Source organism: Cupressus sempervirens, chromosome 10, assembly GCF_028749045.1.
Source record: "Cupressus sempervirens isolate cs-2001-9-10 chromosome 10, ASM2874904v1, whole genome shotgun sequence".
In the NCBI taxonomy this organism is placed as follows: domain Eukaryota; kingdom Viridiplantae; phylum Streptophyta; class Pinopsida; order Cupressales; family Cupressaceae; genus Cupressus; species Cupressus sempervirens.
The window spans coordinates 771,657,717-771,672,329 of NC_143127.1; the positions used below are offsets into that span (position 1 = coordinate 771,657,717).

The window sequence follows — 14,613 nt, forward strand, 5'->3', positions numbered from 1 at the left end:
AATTCTTGTCAAAATATAACTAGAAATTAATGTACATAATCTTAAAACTAAATTAATTTTTTTCTATTATAATCATTATTTTAAATATTTTATTAATAAAATTAAAATAATTTTAGTATTCTTTAAATTAAAATAATTTTAAATCATTCTAAACTTATGATTTTAGAATTTAAACTGAACGTTAGAATATGTAAAAATGGTTTGGTTTTAAAAAAGTTAAGAATCGCTCTTTGGACGTATTAAAGGTTTAGTTTTAAAAAGAATAAAGTAATCGCTTTTAATTATTTAATTGGTTGCTATAATATCTATCTCGCACGGGAAAGGGAAATTTTTTATTTTTTACGCTGTAAGGACAGCACAATCACTGACGGACCAAATTGTCACCGCACGAGCAAGCGCAGGGCCGGGCATGCAAACGGGCAGGGCTCGGTGCAAATATGTTGCACCGTAGCCGGTGCCGAATTTTCGAAAAAAAACATTAACGGTTAGGTAGCCGTGTCACCATCATTTCAATACTCAGGGGGATATCGAGGAAACTGGAATTTCCGATAAAAACATTAATGGTTAGGTAGCCGTGGTACACGTGTTTTAAACAAATTCAGGCCAGTCGATGCTTTCATTGCTCTCTTTTCAAGCCAGTGAAAACCTTTCTTCTTTTCTTTTCAATTTAAAGTGGAGTTTGTTTTGTCTTTTGAATTTTGTTTGTTCAGAGTAATCAACCACCGAATTGGAACATTTTTGCCAATTTTGTGCAATGTGAGTATAATCTCAATTTGGAGGATAGGATAACTTTTTCAAATATAGAGAATTCTTTCATATTAGCTTCTAAGTTCAGAAGGATTTTTGTGGCTAATTTGAATTTTGTTTTGAGTATTGATTACAAACAAATGAATTTTCGGTTCGCCTATTCTGGACAAAATGTAACGTATGAATATGGGTCTGTGAAAGATTGCATGAGAGAGCTAACCGATGGCAAATAACTTTTCCTATTAGCTTCTATCTACAGGTGGGGTTTAGTATCCATTTTGGGTTTTGTTTGCAATATACGTCAATGAATTTTCCAGTTATCCACTTTTTAATTGAAAAATTTATCGTAATTTTCTTGAACACTTTTTGGGCGCAGCTTTGGGTTTATGGCAGAATATTTGTATTAACTATGTAAATCTTTTATATAAACCTTCCATTTCAGGTGGATTTCACTTTTCTTTGAATTTTATTTGCATTAGAGAAGGTTTTTCAATGAGTTCTCGGGTTGATTATTTGAGAATTAAAAGATTTTATTCTAAGGGTGCTAAGCACCTTGGATGCAGGTTTGAAAATATGGATCTGCAGAATAGAGTTAAACAGGGTCAACAATTATAGAGAGTTCTTCAAATTTATTTTCTCCTGCAGGTGGGTTTTCCTGTTCATTTTGATCTTTTTTCATAATATGGACATATAATCCAAATCTTAAAGTTATTCTGCTCATAATTTTGTTTGTGAATAATTGTTGTTTGTGAATAATTGTTGTTTACTATTTCAGAGCGTTTTCTATATATATATATATAACTCTCCTTTTCAGTTTCTTTTTGGAGTTTCTTGTATTTTCTAATTTAATAGTGTGTACTTGGTCACTTAATCTCAATACAATGTGATGGCCTTTAGATAGATCCAAGAATTCAAGTTGCTAAATTCTGAAAACTACTCCCATAATGTTCTTTTAAAGTAAATTATTAGCCAAGCTTAAAAGATATATATAATTCTTTCATATTAGCTCTAAGTTCAGATGGGTTCTTCTGGCTACTTTGAATCTTGTTTTTGGTTTATATATTAACCAATGATTTTTGGGTTGCCTATTTTTGATATATTTGAACATATTGGTCTGCAGAAGAGTGCATGGCAGAGCTAACAAATAACAAAGAACTCTGCATATTTGCCTCTAATTCAGGTGGAGTTTTTTTGTCCATGTTGGATTTTGTTTACAATATGCATTATTAAGTAATGATTATTCTGGTTACTCACTTTATTATTAACAATTATAATCTACATTTGTCAAACACTTTTTGGTGCAGCTTTGGATTTATGACCCGTAAAAGAGGGCAGAACATCTCCAATAACTATAGATATATCTTAATTTCAACCTCCAATTTAAGGTGGATCTTATTTTATTTTAGATTTTGCCTACATTACAGAAGGTCAACCAATGAGTTTTGGGTTGATTATTTTTGAATTTAAAATATTAGTCCAAAAGCCTTATGCACCCTTGACTGCAGGTTTGAGCATATGGATCTGCAGAATTGACTTAAACACAACCTTCAAGTATAGAGATATTCATCATATTTGTCCCCAGCTCCAGGTGAGTTTTCCCTATCCGTTTTGGATTGTTTTGTAATTTTGTCATGTTATCAAAATGTTGTAGTCACTCTACCCATGATTTTGTTTTTGAATAATTGTTGTTTACTAAATTTGAGTGTTTTCTGTATCCTTTCTTCAAAGTTTCGTTTTCATTTTCTTCTTGAAGTTTCTTGTATTTTTTAATGTAGTAGTGTGCCCCTGGTAACTTTGGGCTTGTATCTCACCTGGCCAGTTGGGCTGCATCATGTTGGATTGTATATTTGTCCTATTTCAATAGAATGTTGTGTATGAATTGTAGAAAATTTAGTTTAAAATTACAATTGCCGAGGTTGTAAGTTGCTGAATTCTGAAAATAAATCCTACAATTCTTTCTTACCACCTTCTAGAGTCATGTTACATAAAGTGTAAATATGTAGATATACTGACAAACCTAAAAGGCCAAGTCACCTTGTATACATCAGAATTTAGCAAGCAGTTTGTCTCCATATAATGTTAAATAAATTGCTGTAAAATACCTGAAAAATGTGATTCTGAAGCTGTCTATCAAGTGTACACTAAGGTGTATCCTTTCATAAAGTTCATTGAGAAATCTACAGATCAAGTGCACACTTTACTTGGAAATATCTTTTCACCCTGTTCACATACAAATACATTTTCTAGGGATGAGCAAATAATATTCAATGAATTAACCAATCAAAGTGCATGGCAGAAGCCCAACTTGAACATCATCTATTTGCTCGCTCATATATAATTTTTTTGAGTCTTATCTCAAACTCCTCTTTAATACAATGAAGGCCCATAACTTATTCTTATCTTCTAGAGTTGTATAGAAACTCACACATACTAAAAGTAGGGTCAAACCACTTCTACAAGTCATCTTAAATATTACTGAAATATTTGAAATTCTTCAGCTATTTGCTTAAACTACTTACATTAGAATCACCAGGACACACACATTTATTTTATCTTTACCCTCCATTAAAAGATGGGATTTTAACATCCCTACTCTCCAATAGAAAGATCAAATGCATTTATAATCTTATAACATCCAAAATACCGTCAAATTTTCACCGGCCTATAAGTGCAGTTCTTTCTTGATAATGATTATAATCAACTACATGTGGAGAGTTTGGTTTTTACTTCATATTTACTCCTTAAAGTTTCCCTAAACACTGAAATCCTTATTCTCTTAAGTAATTATCTTTCCACATTTTAACTGTTTCTAATTCATACTTGATCCCATAATATAGATGTATGTTCATTCTATCTTTAGGTCATCTATTCACTAATATTTTAAATAACCATCTAAATGTATTTCTAGCTATTTTTCATGATTGGAATCCCCAAACAAGTAAGGGTATAAATTTATGACTCATGACCCAATTTGGGAAAGGATTTAATGATCTTTACTTTTGGCCTCAACCATTCAAGTTGTATTTATTGAATTGGATGCTCATCTTGAATATCATTTTTTTCCTACAAGTCTTCTTCCAAATTAGAACTCTTCTACTGTCCCTGCCTCACACTCTTTTTTAACTCGATTAAACACCATACTAGGATGAGGGATTTTCTTGTCCTTTTCTCTCTAGCCTATTTGATCTGGACTTATTGGAATGAATGGAAAAGTAGATAGTCTTATCCAGATAAAGAATCCATTTCAATCAAAGGATGAATGACCTAGGCTTAGGAGAGCATGGGAGAGATACCATCATTGAGATCAAACTTTCTAAAAATATGATTAAACCTATTTTTATTTATCTAGTAAGGTCAACTTACAACTAAGATCTCTCCACTTAATTACAAAATAATTCAACATGCTATAGTTCCACAGTGTTGGCATGTTCAAGTTGGAAAGAACACTCAACTAGAGTAGAAGAAAATCACAAACACTTTTATACAGAAAAAATCAAACATTATTGTTTAATCCTCAGGAGGCTTGTTTTATCACATCAAGTATTTTCGCAGAACTGCATTAACACATGCTAAACTTTTTGATATATTCCATTAACACATGCTTAACACATGCTTAGCTTGTATGAATGTAAAGCCTGTCATCTCTACAACTCATGCACACTAGTCAGCAGCAGGACAGGGTTTAAAACTCTAGATGGGCATTGCGCTTTGAATACAAAAGGAGCTTTAGGCTGCATTTCATCTTTTGCATCATCCATGTTCAGGTTTGTATATACTATAGGAAATTGAGCCTATTTTTTATTTCCTACATCATCTATGTCTATAGAGTGGTATTCCATGGATGCTAGCAGAGACTTCTGTCCTATCTGGTATACCCTCCCCACTTTTGATGTTGCCTTAATATAGGCTGCTGGATCAACACCAAGATTAGAATCAACTGACTCCCCATAGAATTGTAGTGGCTTGATCTACTAGATCCCGTCTCCTCCCATTGTGGCATCTATGATATTCACTTGTTTATGAAAATTTGATAATGCTACTTTGTGCATTCATTGGTCTCCCTATACTACCAGTTGCAATTTTGAATAAAAAAAGTTAAAGCACCAAAAGATTCATTTGTCAACACTCTACAAAAAGGTTCATAATTTTTCTGTGTTCCTTGTAAGATTATCAAGAAAGTTCATTATTTTTGTAACTTTATCTCCTTCTAGATTTGAGTTGAGTGCATTTGGTTTATGGTATTATGCCTCTAGAAGGGTGAGTTGTTGTAATTAATAGAGGAGATTTTTGAGCAACTATGAAATGAGCACTCAAACAAGATTATTTCTATGGTTGTTATTGTAGAAGAAAATCTGAACATGATGAAGAGGAACTTGTAGATGAAGGAGAAACAACCAGCTCTAATTCATATGCACTTCTAAGTTCATCACTTTTCTTGTCTTTGTCAGCATTAATAATAGAATTCATATCTGCACTACAGCTAATAAATACACCAATATGAGTCAGCACTCTTCTAGCCCTGGAAGCTATTGCAATTTAGTGATTAGAGCATGCTCCTGCCTTCCTGCAGGGTAAAAGTAGGACATCAATCTGCATATGAAAATAAGGTAAAGGTGAAAGAGATGAATAAGACACGAGTAAAGGAAAATAAGATTATGATCAGTTTGTTAGGAATAATAATCCTCATAATACAACCAAGAGGGTGAGCATAATAGATACATATGGTGATCATATGTGAAGAGTCACTGGAGATATTTAGTCAAAAATTGTAGAGCAAGTTAATTGAGGTCTTAGAAGGGAACATTACAATTGCACACAAAATACCTGAGGACAGTCAAAGTGTTGGAATGCATTCCAAAATGTGTGTTTCATATTCCTTTGTCAGAAAGAACTACATGCTGTTAAAGTTTGTAAGGCTCAGAGACATGAATTTCTGATTGGTCTTACCCTTTCTAGGCTTAGACTATGTCCAACTCTGTAAGCATGGTCATGGTGCAACAGTTGCTATCTTTTCAATAGAAAAATATGAACTACAAACTCATAAACTACAGAAAGTCAGGTATGTTACTTTTGAAAATAGTACCCACAACATGATGCATACCTCTTCAACTGCCATGTCATGAAAATTCCATAAGCCATTTGACATTAAAAAGGGTGATAAGAAAGCAGGGAAGTCTTACAAATTTGGTCAAGCCAGTTTGAAAGTGGACTATGTGCAATAGTTTTGATCAATAACCATATTTGCATTTGTTATTTTTTTGTTTAAATATTTGTTGTTTAGAATAGTTCTGGGTTTTTTGTCTTGTCTGCTGTATTTTATTAGCACAGGTCACGACAACCATTATCATTGTCACAGTATCCTATTCTTCCAGCTTGGAAATATGGGAGAAAACCATCTTTAGAGGTTTAGACATACTATTTATATCTTTAGGAAGTGGTACGCTAGTGTAATGACCCCTGAAAATCAGGGTATTGATTCAACAAAGTTATAAGATTATGATGATTCTTTATTTTAAGTTTTAAAGGAAAATAAATAATAAATTCAATTTTAATAATCATTCTTTTAAGACCGCATTATTTAATAGTTGACAATTATTGATTAATATAATTTCTTTATTATCAATCAAATTAATCGTGTCATTTACTTGTCACAAACTAATAGTAAAAATACATATTGTTATATAATAATTAAATCAAACTAATAATATTAAAAATACTTGTTATTATAGTTAAGCAATATAAATGTAACAAGGTTGGTGTGGAAACTTCACATTATTAATATGAACAAGAACAAATAGAAACACCATAGAAAGGGAGTAAAATTGAGATCCGACTCTGTAAAATTTGTCCACGGCAGCCTCATCATTAAATTGATCATCAAACGGGAAGGATTAAGAAGAAATAAGAAGGAATGACATCAGGCAACGTTTGTGGAAAGTATTGAAGTTGCAGGCACCGAACTCGCAGCGTAGGGTCCAATCCTCACAGGGAAAAGACATTCATTAAAACAGAGGGAGCCTTTGAGGCATAGTGCGGAAGAGTAGCGGCCGATAATCAAACCCTTAAAAATTTCAAGGAGATAGACAGCGAACCCTAGACCATTGCAGGCCCCGATAAACAACAGAGAGAACTTTTTACTCTATAACAATTTCAAACGGGGATAGGATTATTAAGAACAAACTCTACTGCCAAGGGAGATTGGTATAGGTGGGAAGCCAAGTCAATCATCAAATAATATTTCAAAATTGTTAAAACCAATAAAGATAACAGGCAATGACAACATCTCTGTAATGGTTACCCAGATTGAATGACAAATCCCACAGATATTAAATTGGCAATAATCAGTGATTGTAGTGAAAGAACATAGATCTACAGTAATTCTTTTACTTGGCAATTGTCAAGATACAGTTGAGTATAAAAAAATATACAACACACACTGAGCATAGAATAAATTCAGGTATAGAGATATCTGATATTTTGAACCAGAACTCCAAAGTTAGTAGAAAAGATTCTAATGTGGGAGAACAATATCTCTAATGTCTTCTCTCAACAGAAAGAAGATAAGGGAATTCATTCCATTTTTTTGAGGATCAAGGCAGAGATCTAAGGACTCTGAAGGGCTTTGACCAAGCCACTATGTAATAGAGTGTCAAAGGTAGCAAGGCAGAGATTAAGCATCTCTAAAGGTCAGTATACTGAAGGACTACACATATGCATATGAAAGGATGGATAGTTCCAGTGGGATATCCATATGGCCTAGAATGTAGGACCTCTTCTAGGAAGGATGGATACATTGTTACTGATTATCCATAAGGTCTTAGAGAGAGGAGCCACAGTGAAGGGATGATGCTTAATGGAGAGCTGCTCTAATTAATTAGAACCCTAGGAGGCATTCCCCCAGGAACTAAGCATCGGAATTAGGATTTTATAGCTTATTCTTTGCATATAAGTAATAATATTTTATTTCTTGATCTTTGGAATACTAACATATGGTTCAGGTAAATTATCCAGGAGATCTTATAAGCAGCCAGTAGACCAAGGGACATTAAACTAGAGCGACTAGCTCCCCTCATCCGACTGCAGCAGATCAGCCATTTGCCCGAGATACTTTATAGCACTGTTTTCTCTCTTAGCCTTGTGGCTGTCATAAAGTTGTGGTGACATTTGAATGAATCTTTTAATTTACCAACGAGTGTTGTGAAACATGCCTCTAGCTCCTTGAAGGAGCCCATGAAAGCTAGGCCTAAATTGGACTCCTCAACACTGTAAAGTTAATGCCCTAAGAAGAAGGTTGCAGCAACAGGGGCTTATTGAGACCATTGTTGTATTTTTTCATAGGAAATGGATTGAAAATGTGCAAACCAAACTTTAATACTTTGCGAAATCCAACATATTCAAAAAATAGTGAATTGCACATCTGTGTTTATCATGTTCATAATTTATGAATTCTGGAAATCTCACTCAACACCTCTTAGACTGTCTTCTCGACTGTGCCAATTGAGTTAAAAAAAAAAAAATCTCCCCGGATGCAAATTAGTAGGCACTCCCCTGAAAGTCTTACCTGTAAGCTGTGTAAATATGGAATTTGGGTTCCGATACTTATAAAGGAAGTGTAAACATTTACAACAAAAAATTGAGAATATCAAACCTGGAGTAGATACCAATAGAGTCTGTGAGCTAGCAATTATAAAAGAGTTGCTTCTGTTCCAAATCTATGTGTACGAAGAGCCTTTCATCATGATGGATGGTGATTTGGAAATAAGATGACATACATTTAAAGTTTTCCTTGCTATATGGGAGCAAGGCCATGCCACCTTTCTAATTATTATCAATTATCAAGTCTTCCTTGTTGTCTATGGCATAATTTTCCAAGAAGTTGATTACTGTATACGCTTCTCTATGGCAGTGCGGGATTGAGATATCTTTCAGCAAATCCAAGATTGCCCATGCTTCTTGGATGATATTCTCCAGCTTTAGATTTACGAAGTCTCAATTTATAATAGCAATATAATTATCAGAGTAACCTTCAATATGCATCAAATTGAAACATGGCAAATTGGATGAAAGTTCATCACTGAAGCTGTGTATCATCCCTTTTCACACTATCCTTAAACCTTACAATATTTTTTGTATATTTCTGATATATGTAAAACCTAAATAAATAATAAATACTGGACTACAGCTATTGAGCTTTATTAGTTAGCAAATATAATGGTTAAGGTTAAGTTCTAAAACCCCTAGATGCTGATTCAAGGTAGTGTAGAAAACCTTTTTCATATTAAATTTGTCAGAAACCCCAAATTACATAAATAATACTCAGCAGGTAACAATTACCATAAATAAATTTGGAAACCCTTCAAGGAATACAGTTAAGATTATTTGTCATAAGGTAGATGGGACACCCACATAAGTCAAGGCTATTAAGCTTAGTTTCTGTCATCCTCTGTCCACATGTGGTGTAAGTCAAGATTGTAATTTGATTCTAGAAGGATGTAAAGGCCTCTATAAATAAAGCCAGTGTTAGTATTCTTATTGGAGCAATCTGGAATACTTATGGATATTGATGCAAGGTACAATAATTGCATTTAACATGTATTATCATCAAAACCTAAAATATAATTACCATAACTATTGAAACATATGCTCATCACAGTGACTGGACAATGTAGCAGCAATTCAACAAACTGAAACTGACAATAAAATGTGAACTTTAAGCACAAATGCAATCCTTGGACGAAATCACTTCCAAGTGAACAAGATGGTTTTTGTCCTCAAATGGACATGGGGGCTTTAATCCTGCAAATTTATGCACACCAATGGTCCGTTTGGTTCGTGGAATTTCAAAAACTGGGATTTCTACAAACCTTGGTTTAGCCAAATCAAGGTTTTGCAAATCTTCATTCCGATTTTGGGGATTTTACTTGAACCGTTTGTTTCACTCGGAAGATACGTGTGAAGACACATTTTTATGCTTAAGCTTGGAGTTGAAGGCAAATTTCAAAAAGTAGTCCAATCTATTGTTTTTACACTCCTTAAAAAACATAACCAGGTTTTGATTTTCAATTCCTACTTGCTAGAAGGAAGTTGGAAAACCTGGTTTTGAGGCAAAATTGGAAGTCCGGTATGCTAATTCCATTTTGTCAATTTTGAAATAAACGCAAAAATTTTCAAATCCGGATTGAAAAAGCCAATTCCTGTCATCTTCCAGGAACCAAACGGACCCCAAGGGTTTTCATCCTAGGATTAGAAGAGGAATACAAGTGCTCAAGCATTGGCAAATGATTTGATTTCCATGACAAAATGGATGTTTTCTTTGATCAATTCACCCTCCTTTTATAAATATCTTTTGGACCCCTTAATCATTGAATTTTACCTTTTTCCTCCTACAACTCCAACTCCCTTCAAAATGTTCTTAAAAACACTTATAATTAAATACTAGATAGTATCTTTTCCAATTTATATGGTCCCTTTATTAAAAATAATATTATTTATGTTGTCCTTAAAATAAAGTTGTTGAGCACATTTTAAATTTAATCATTTCGTCAATTTATCCTTTAGCCTATAGGACATAAGAAATAGGTTCCCTGTTAATGTGATTAGAAAAGACAACTTGACATTGGGGCTTAAACTTCATTATTAAATTGATTGCTGAGTTTTTCTGTGGCTGCTTTTATGATTTCTCTAGAACAATTCCCTAGCACTAAAATTTCTCATCACTTCCTTGGGTTTCCTTGTGATGTCACATCAAAGTTGAGGTTGTATGGACTAGGGCTGGGTTGAAAGGTGCTTGAACAGGGAGATCTTGACAAATTTGACAATATATACCATATTTTATTAATATTTGTAGTGCAACAAGCTGTAGGAATTCATCAAAAATTTTGTTTTTCTTTTTTTCAAAGGGGAATAATTGTTGTTAAAATTTTTGATGATATTTTTAGTATCTTGTTAGCTCTTAACTTTAATATTCTCTTATGTCTGTTGAAATTTTGTTTATGTCTCAGATGGAATTTAAGAGTTGTTGTCTAGATCTAGTGATTTTGGCATTAAAGATGACTGAGATGGATTAGAGCCATTTTACGAATCAATATTTTATAGTTCCTTCAAACACCTTCCAAAACTCACAGAAAACTCCCAGAAGTGGTAGTCAACTGTTTGGATTCCCAACCAAATCAAATAGCCTTCAAATTGCAGAAGAATGGCAGGTCATAGGTCTTAAGCAATTTTCAGTCAAATGACAAATACCTTTAAATGAGCATAGCAATGTTTGTTGAGAGTAACAAGAGAGGAATTTCTGATGGGGGCCAACAGAATAAGGAAAATGCTGTATGTATTAATTTACTGTGGTGAAGATAAATAGTCTGTGTGTTTAAGCTAACTTATTTGGCTGACCAAGAGTAAATCAGTGTTGTTGCGCATTCTTCTTGCTTGTTCATTTTGATTATTAAAAGACACAAAATCTGTTGCCAAAGTTCCATATTTAGTTTGAGGTCTTAGTTTGTATCAGTTTGGCATTAGAGCAAATTGTTTCTGTGCCACTGAGTCAATGTGATTTTTGATTTTTTTTTCTCTATTTCTTGTTAAGCGTCCCTTTATTATTGTTTCAATTTGAAGGAAATGTAACCAACTATGAGCATTGCATGCATTTAGTTGACAATATGCAGTGCACGAAATAATAGGGATGAGCATGGGGCAGAGGCTCTGTATTGAATTCAGCGAGACTAGTGTCAATAATGGCACATAATCTCTGGTGCTGAATGCAATTTTCTGATGAAGAATATTAATATCCTGGCTATCAAGTTTGCAGAGTTGTTGAGGGGCAGCAGTATTCCTTTATCAAAAAACTAGTTGGAAGTTTGAGTTCTTCATGGGCCTGATTTTCTGTTCCCAGAATCTTTCCTTTTCAATTCGACCATGCTGATGAGGGGACTTCAATAGCATAGTTATAACAGACAAACATTAAGTTTGACAAGAACTCTGTAAGGATCTTCTAGGAGTTAGAGATTCCTTTTTCATTGTAGTAGCTTATTGGCATCTGTGTTGCAACATGTAGTTGTCTTTGTTGAAGGTTGTTGAGAGTTGAAGCTCTTTTGTACTGGCTTATTATGTGTTAACTTGTAGGGATGAAGAATAGTGAAAGAATGCTGATACATGGTTAATCAACCCAGAGTAGAAGAGGATGAGAGAGTTGCAGATTGTTTTGAGGACCATTTGTATGGTTATTGATCCAAATATGGAGGTATATCATAATGGAAGAAAGAGGAAAACTGGAGTGGAATAAAAGATGAGACAGAGGCAGAGGAAGCTAATGAAGGACCAGCAAAAAGAGTTGCAAATATCAGAGATGAAGCTGAAAGAGTTAAAATACTAGTTGGAGGATTGTGAGACATTTAATAATAATACATGCAAAGAAAAATAAATGTGTACAAAAAAGGCATTGAAGCATTGTGAGAAGGTAAACAAGAACGGTGAGGATGTATACTCACTTTGTGGGCTGGAGCTATTTTCAAAGAGGAAAGCGAGGAAATGAACAAAAAATTAAATCAAACTATTAGAACAGGGGATGATTAAATCTCATGAAGAATTGGCATAAACATCAGTGTATTGAAGACCTTTAGTTGTGATTTCAGATTTTCTGAGAGTTTCAAAGAGGAGATAGATGAATGAGATCAAGATGAACAGATAGATAAATATGACGAAGATGAAAATATAGATGAGTTGAAAGGAGTTGTTGAGTTGTCTTACCTCAAAGAAGGGGAAGGGAATGAATATTATACAAAAAGAGAAGAGTTGGAAGAATAGTAATGCAGACTATCACAAGAGGAAGCCAAGATGCTGTAGCAATGCGAGCAACCCTTGTTAGAGATGAAGATACAGTGGAGATAAAGATCTTTGGAAGTCTCATATGCAATTTACTTCCTATTAGCTTTAAACTTTTAGAGAATACAACCAACTAGAAGCAGCTAGTAGAATATGTAGAGAATTTCATGATTAATAAAAAGAGAGAATAAGGGATCCTCTCTTTTACAGAGGAAAAATGAGAGCAAAGACATGTTTATTTGTGGTGCAAAGGAGAATAATGAAAAAAATGAGTTGTCTCATGAACAAAATCACATTGAGCTAATGAAGGCGGCCTCGCAAAACATGAAATGGAAAACATGTCTGAATGGCGTAATGTAGAGGAGGAAGCAGTTGTGGTGAATTTGTATTCCCTTAAATTTATTTGTATTATGCAGCTGTCTTTTTGGGCCAAGATTGTGTATAAAATTTTTAACCATCAAAATATGTATTCTTAAAAAATATGTGTAGATGCAATAGGAGGTGGTACGCATTAGATAAAAAGCTATAATGGGTTTCAGTTGACGAGGATCTCTAGAATCACTCTCAAGTTGTTTCGAAGAAATAAATAGAACCAGTTGTTAGAGGAGAACTGAAGTGAAGGAAGGAAAAATATGAAAATTTGCAAACTACTAGCAATCTTGCATCACCAGAAAAAAGTAAAGTAGTTGCGCTCTTAAGATTCTTGGAATTTTGCTAGAAAGTAAATTGTTTCTATCAGCATATTGTACCTCAATACATGTTGAACCAATCTATCAATTAACAATGAGGCACAATAGATTATATGGTACCACATACTCGTCTACGATGTGTGTAACATCGATTCTATATGATGTTTTCTTCCAACTTTGAAGGGATACAATATTGCACTTCCACTAGCTGCTAATTGCTTGTCCAATGTTGATTCACAAGCCTAGGGGAATGGATATTAGACAAGATGACACACAAAGTAGTTGCATTATTTGTTGACTCGTACTCGAACAACATTTATTAGATGAGGATCTTGAGGGACTGATGAAATATTTGTAGCAGTTTCATGTTAATGTTGTCAATAGCTTCATGAAGATTGTGGTAATTCAAATTGGTTTGAACAAAGAGGTTCAAATTCTAAGAGAAGAGGAAGATGTAGAGGCTTATCCATGAATGCCTTCACGTTTGTTTGTTGCTCAGTCATTCAATTGCTAGTTGTGTATTTCTCGTCTCTACATGTTGAAATGTGGAAATCTTTATTGTTGTTAGTTGCTTTTATCTCCATTGGCTGTAACCGTACTTTACATCCTTTGTAATGTCCCCTTTCTAACACTATAGCATGATGTTTTCGTTAGCATATTTTCCTATAGGGCTAACCAAGACATTTAAGGGATTTTGAGGCCAACTACTCTTGGCAGTTTCAGTTGTAGATCATTCTGAGGTGTTTGGAGGTAGTTTTGGGCATGCTTACTATTTATAGTAAGCCACTTGGGCATGGTCAGGATCTTGAGTGATGATGACATGTCGATGATAAATGTTTAATATTGACAGAAGGATTTTAATATCATTGATATGACTTATTTATGCATTAATAAGGCTAGTTTATAAAGTTAATATAAACTTTAATAATGCAAGACAATAGTTGAGTGGAAATGGTTTAACTCCCTTTATTTTATATTTACAACTCATTGGAGATATAAAATGTTTGGGGACTTAAAATTAAAGGAAAATGCATTGCAAATAAATAGGAATCATGATAAATAGGGTGAAAAAGTAAAATCGTGAAAAAATAGGTAAAGGAAAAAAGAGACTTTGCTTATCCCACATGGGCAAGGCGAGTGAGTGAACTCTTATGAGAGGCACTATAAATGAGATTCAAGAGCTCTTTTTGGGGAATGCTGAATTAATTACCAATTTATGTAATATTGGAGAAATCTTCTTCAAGGGGTTTGTGAGGACGAAGTCCCTCATGAATGACATTCTCTTTGCTGTTGAAAGACATGGTAAAGAGAATTGCTAAGGGCTTATTGTGAGGTAATTTACACCTGAGAAGGACACTAC

General features: G+C 33.8%; 1 long non-coding RNA gene across 5 annotated transcripts in view; it reads left to right on the plus strand.

The window, feature by feature from the left end:
- The first annotated feature begins 330 nt into the window (after positions 1–330).
- LOC149536151 (uncharacterized) overlaps positions 331–14,613 on the plus strand; it is an 80,157-nt gene continuing 65,874 nt past the window's right edge. For 2 of the 5 annotated variants that reach the window (XR_016357795.1, XR_016357793.1), the window contains exons 1-5: positions 331–756; positions 949–1,006; positions 1,311–1,392; positions 1,868–1,927; positions 2,253–2,335. This is a non-coding gene — a long non-coding RNA (uncharacterized LOC149536151). Of the gene's footprint in view, positions 757–948; positions 1,007–1,123; positions 1,393–1,867; positions 1,928–2,051; positions 2,133–2,252; positions 2,336–14,613 lie in introns of all 5 variants that reach the window. The other 3 variants (XR_016357797.1, XR_016357796.1, XR_016357794.1) reach the window with 3 other exon arrangements.